The following is a 6705-nucleotide window of genomic DNA, read 5'->3' on the forward strand; positions in this document are numbered from 1 at the left end:
AGTTTGTGAACTTGAGCCTTGCATCGGGCTCGATGCTGACAGCTCGGAGCCTGGAGCCTGCTTCGGATTCCGTGTCTCCCTCTCTCTCTGTCTCTCCCCTGCTTACGCTCTGTCTCTCAAAAATAAACGTTAAAAAATTTTAAGAGTAGAGAACCATTTTCATCTCAGCCGCTATTGAAGGTCAGTTAATTTTTTTATATTTTCATTGAGGTATGATTGGCATACAATAAATTGCATATATTTAAAATGTGTAATTTGGGGCACCTGGGTGGCTCAGTCAGGTAAGCGTCCAACTTCGGCTCAGGTCAAGATCTCATGGTTCGTGGGTTCGAGCCCCACGTTGGGCTCTGTGCCGACAGCTCAGAGCCTGGAGCCTGTCTTTGGATTCTGTATCTCCCTCTCTCTCTGACCCTCCCCTGATCACACTCTCTCTCTCTCTCTCTCTCTCTCTCTCTCTCTGCCTCGCAGAAATAAATAAAATGTTAAAAAAAATGTTTAAAAACAAGTAACTTGGATATTATTTTTTTTTGATTTATCTCTTCTTCCTCATTTATTTTTTTTTAATAGTTTATTGTCAAATTAGTTTCCACATAACACTCAGTGCTCATCCCCACAAGTGTCCTCCTCCATGCCCATCCCCCCCTCCCCCCACATCCATTAGTCCTCAGTTTTTGTCAGCATTCAAAAGTCTCTCATGGTTTGCTTCTCTCCCTTTCCCCCACCATTTCTGCCCTTCTTCTCCCCCTTGTTCCTCCGTCAAGTTCCTCCTAATCCTCCTATACGTGCAAACATATGATATTTGTCCTTCTCTGCCTGACTTATTTCGCTCAGCATAACACCCTCAAGGTCCATCCATGTTGCTACACATGGCCAGATTTCATTGTTTCTCATTGCCATGTAGTATTCCATGGTATAGATAAACCACATCTTCTTGATCCATTCATCTGTTGATGGACACTTAGGCTCTTTCCATGTTTTAGCTATTGTGGAGAGTGCTGCTATGAACATTGGGGTACATGTGCTCCTATGCCTCAGCATTTCTGTATCCCTTGGGTAAATTCCTAGCAGTGCTATTGCTGGGTCATAGGGGAGTTCTATTGTTAATTTCCTGAGGAACCTCCACACTGTTTTCCAGAGGGGCTGTACAGTAACTTGGATATTATTAAGAAAAATAAAAAATAAAATGTATAACTTAATAAGTTTTGACATAGATATGCACTCATGAAATCATCACCACAGTCAAGATAATGTCAATGTCCATCCTGACCAAAACTTAATTTTGTTCCCCTTTGTAAACCCTTTCTCCTCTCCCTAGTTCACCCCTCTACCTCCCTATCTCCAGGCAACCATTAATCTGCTGTCACTATAGACTCCTTTTTTTATTTTCTAGAATTTTACAAAAATTGAATCATACAGTATATTTTCTTTTACTGGGTTTCATTCAGTGTAAGTATTTCAAGATTCATCCATGTGGCTGTGTGTATCAGTACTTCTTTCCTTTCTATTGCTGAATGGCCTCCTGCTATTGATGGACATTTTGTGTTGGTTCTAGTTTTTTGCTATTACATATACTGTACTGAACATTTGTGTACAAGTCTTTGTGTGGATATATGTTTTATTTCTTTTGGGAAGATAACCTAGGAGTGGATTGGCTGGCAGGTGTATATTCTAACTTTTAAGCAACTGCCGAATTGTTTTCCAAAGAGTTATACCTTCCTACTAGCACTATATTAATGTTCTTGTTACTGTACATTTTCACCAATACTGAATATGGTCAGTCTTAAATCTTAGGTATTCTAGTGAAGGGATAGTGGTACCTCATCGTGGGTTTAGTTTTCGTTTCCCTTATGACTAATGATGTTGAGCATCTTTTCATGTGCTTATTTGCCATATGTATGTTTTCTGAAATATATGTTCAGATCTTCCCCCATTTTTTTTTATTGGGTTGTCTTTTTTCTCACTTTTCAGTTAGAATTCTTTATATATACTAGATATATCCAACAAAGAACTTTTATGTTTTAGAAAAATTTCCTCCTGGTCTGTGACTTGCCTTTCCCTTTTTTAACAGTGTCTTTTGAAGAGCAAGCCTTTATAATTTTGATGCCATCCAATTTATTGACATTTTTTCTTTTATGTTTAATGAGTTTCATGTCCTGTTTAAGAAATCTTTGCCAAACCCAAGGTCACTGAGATTTCCCTCTAAGTTTTCTTCTAGAATTTATATAGTTTTAAGCTTTACATATAAGTCTATGATTGATTCATTTTGACTTGACACCTTTGTGAAAATCAATTGTCCGTAGGTCATTTTCTAGATTCTACTCTGTTGATCTACATGTTTATCTTTATGCCAGTACCAACATGTTTTTATTACACTGGCTTTATAAGAAGTTGTGAAATCTGCTAGTATAAGCTCTCCAAAGTTGTTATTCTTTTTCAAAATGTTTTGGGAAAACTAGGTCCTGTGCGTTTTCATATAAATTTTAGACTAAGCTTATCATTTTCTACGAAAAGTCTGCTGGGAGTTTGATAAGGACTGCAGGATTGCATAGAGTCTAGGCATAAATTTGAGGAGAATTTACATCTTAACAATATTGAGTGTTTTGGTTTATGAACAAAATGCATCTGTCCATTTATTTAAAACTTTAATCTCTCTCTGTAGTGTTTTAGTTTTCAGCACACAGGTGTTGCACATCTTTTGTCAAATATATTCCTTAGTATTTCATATTTTATGATATTGGAAATATTTTTTATTTCAATTTACAGTTGTTTGGACATATTTGTTGGTTCTTATAGCTTTTTTATAGAGTCTACATAGACAATCATGTCATCTGCAAATGGGGACAGTTTTATTTACTTATCTGCTCCGTATGTCTCTTTTTTTTAACTTGACCTTGTTATATTGTAGTTGCTAGAACCTCCAGTAAAATATTGAATAGAGTAGGTGAAAAGGAATATCCTTGTTTTGTTCCCAATCTTAGGCAAAAGCATTCATCCTTCACCATTAAGTGTGATATTAGCTGTAGGTTTTTGTATATGTCCTTCATCAGGTTGAAGAAGTTCTTGTCTATCCCTAATTTGCTGAAAGTTTTTATCATGAATGGACATGCAAAGATTTTTTCCAAATCCTATTGAGATGACTTATAGTTTGTTTTTTTTTTTTAAATAGTTTATTGTCAAATTAGTTTCCACATAACACTCAGTGCTCATCCCCACAAGTGTCCTCCTCCATGCCCATCCCCCCTCCCCCCACATCCATCAGTCCTCAGTTTTTGTCAGCATTCAAGAGTCTCTCATGGTTTGCTTCTCTCCCTTTCCCCCACCATTTCCGCCCTTCTTCTCCCCCTTGTTCCTCCGTCAAGTTCCTCCTAATCCTCCTATACGTGCAAACATATGATATTTGTCCTTCTCTGCCTGACTTATTTCGCTCAGCATAACACCCTCAAGGTCCATCCATGTTGCTACACATGGCCAGATTTCATTGTTTCTCATTGCCTTATAGTTTGTTTTTACTTTGTTAGTATGTCAAATGACATTAATTTTTTTCACCTTTATTAAGGCATATCTGACATACAGTAAGATTTACCTTTTTTAGTGTACAGTTCCAAGAGTTTTGACAACACATACAATTATATAACCACCATCACAGTCAAGATCTAGAATAATTCTGTTATCTTCCCAAATTCCTCTATACCCCCTTGGTATACCTCTACATCCCTAGCACTTGACAAACACTGATGTGTGTTCTTGTGTAATTGTTTTCCCTTGGCATCATTGTCACATAAATAGAAACATACAGTATGGCATCTTTCACTTAGCATAACACATTTCAGACTCATTTATGTTATTGCCTGTATCAATAATTTCTGCCTTTTTTTTTTTGCTAATTTGTTTTCCATTGTATGGATATACCACAGTTTATCTATTCATCGATTAAAGGACATTTTGGATTTTTTCCAGTTTTGGTGATTATGAATGAAGCTGCTATAAAAACATTTACATACAGATTTCTGTGTAAACATACAAAAACATTTCACTTGGGTAAATACCTAGGAGTTGGATTACTATAGGTCATATGTTAAGTCTATGTTTAACTTTCTAAGAAACTGCCAAGTTGTTTATCCAGTTGTTCACTCCTGATATATAGGAATACAATTGATTTTTGTATATTAACTTCTGTCTTCTGACTTCATTAATTTAGTAGCTATTTTGTAGGTTCATTGAGATTTTCTACATGGGCAATCATGCCATCTGTAAATACAGTTTTATTTCTTCCTTTCTAATCTGTATGTCTTTTATTTCTCTTACTTCCCCTATTACATCAGCTTGGACCTTCAGGATGATGTTGAATAGGAGTGATGATAGTAGAAACCATTCTCTTGACCCTAATCTTGAGGAAAGGATTCAGTCTTTCACAATTAAGCATGATGTTAGCTTAGGTTCTTCATAGATACCCCTTGTCAGATTGAGGAAGTTCTTATATATTCTTAGTTTGTTGTAAGTTTTTATTCTCCGAGCATATAAATTGTGTCAAATTCTTTTTTTTAATTTATTTATTTTAATTCAAGTTAGTTAACATACAGTATAGTATTGATTTCAGGAGTAGAACCCAGTGATTCATCACTTACATATAACACCCAGTGCTCATTCCAACAAGTGCCCTCCTTAATGCCCATGACCCATTTAGACCATCCCCCCACCTACCTCCCCTCCAGCAACCCTGAGTTTGTTCTCTGTATTTAAGAGTCTCTTACAGTTTGCCTCCCTCTCTGTTTTTATCTTATTTTTCCTTCCCTTCCCCTATGTTCATCTACTGTTTCTTTTATTCCGCATATGAGTAAAATCATATATTTGTCTTTCTCTGCCTGACTTATTTTGTTTGGCATAATAACCTCTAGTTCCATCCACATTGTTGCAAATGGCAAGAATTCATTCTTTTTGATTGCCAAGTAGTATTCCAGTGTGTGTGTGTGTGTGTGTGTGTGTGTGTGTGTGTGTGTGTATGTGTATACACCACATCTCCTTTATTGTGATGGACATTCAGGCTCTTTCCATAATTTGGCTATTGTTGATAGTGCTGCTATGAACATTGGGATGCATGTGCCCCTTTGAATCAGCATTTGTGTATCCTTTGTATAAATACCTAGTAGTGCAATTGTTGGGTCATAGGGTAGTTATGTTTTTAATTTTTTGAGGAACCTCCATACTATCTTGCAGAGTGGCTGCACCAGTTTGCATTCCCACCAACAGTACAAAAGGGCTCCCCTTTCTCGGCATCCTCACCAATATTTGTTGTTTCCTGAGCTGTTAATTTTAGCCATTTTGACTAGTGTGAGGTGGTATCTCATTGTGGATTTAATTTGTATTTCCCTGGTGATGAGCAATGATGAGCATCTTTTCATGTGTCTATTAGCCATCTGGATGTCTTCTTTGGAATAGTGTCTATTCATGTCTTCTCCCCATTTCTTCACTGGATTCTTTGTATTTTGGGTGTTGAGTTTGATAACTTCTTTATAGATTTTGGTACTAACCCTTTATCTGATATGTCATTTGCAAATATCTTCTCCCATTCCATCAGTTTTCTTTTAGTTTTACTGATTGTTTTCTTCACTGTGCAGAAGTTTTTATCTTGATGAAGTCCTAATAGTTCACTTTTGCCTTTATTTCCCTTGCCTCCAGAGACATGTCTAATAAGAAGTTGCTATAACCAAGGTCAAAGATGTTGCTGTCTGTGTTCTCCTGTAGGATTTTGATGGTTTCCTGTCTCACATTTAGGTCTTTCATCCATTTTGAATTTCTTTTTGTTCATGATGTAAGAAAGTGGTCCAGTTTCATTCTTCTGCATATCGCTGTCCAGTTTTCCCAGCACCATTTGCTAAAGAGACTGTCTTTTTTCCATTGGATCTTCTTTCCTGCTTATCGAGGATTAGTTGGCCATACATTTGTGGATCCATTTCTGGGTTCTCTATTATGTTCCATTGATCTATGTGTCTGTTTTTATGCCAGTACCACAGTGTCTTGGTGATTACAGCTTTGTAATACAGCTTAAAGTTCGGAATTGTGATGCCTCCAGCTTTGGTTTTCTTTTTTAACATTACTTTGGCTATTTGGGGTCTTTTCTGGTTTCATACAAATTTTAAGATTGTTTGTTCTAGCTCTGTGAAGAATGCTCGTGTTATTCTTTTTTTAATTTTTTAAAGTTTATTTATTTTGAAAGAGAGCATGAGCAGGGGAGGGGCAGAGAGAAAGAATCCCAAGCAAGTTCCACACTGTCAGTGCAGAGACCAACACCAGGCTCAAACCCACAAACCATGAGATCATGACCTGAGCCAAATCTAAGAATCGAACTGTTAACAGACTAAGCCGCCCAGGTGTCCCAGTGCTGGTGTTATTTTGATAGGGATTGCATTGAATGTGTAGATTGCTATGTATATGTACATGGATAAATACACACAGTGGAATATTATTCAGCCATAAAAAGAGACTATTTGCAAACAGTAACCAAAAGAGAGTTGAAGTAGATATACTATTAACACACAAAATAGACTTTAAGTCAGAAACTGACAACGATGCCATATCCATTCAATGGAAAATGAACAATTGTTCAACAAATGGGGCTGGGACAAGTGTATTTCCACAGGCAAGATAATGAATTTGGACCTTACATCGCATCACATCCAAAATTTACTCTAAGTGAATAATACCTAA

General features: G+C 36.7%; 1 protein-coding gene across 1 annotated transcript in view; it reads left to right on the plus strand.

Moving 5' to 3' along the window:
- KIF4A (kinesin family member 4A) overlaps positions 1-6705 on the plus strand; it is a 118877-nt gene that overhangs the window by 79626 nt on the left and 32546 nt on the right. The window lies entirely within an intron of this gene.

This window comes from Crocuta crocuta, unplaced genomic scaffold (assembly GCF_008692635.1).
Source record: "Crocuta crocuta isolate KB4526 unplaced genomic scaffold, BGI_CrCroc_1.0 scaffold394, whole genome shotgun sequence".
In the NCBI taxonomy this organism is placed as follows: Eukaryota; Metazoa; Chordata; class Mammalia; order Carnivora; family Hyaenidae; genus Crocuta; species Crocuta crocuta.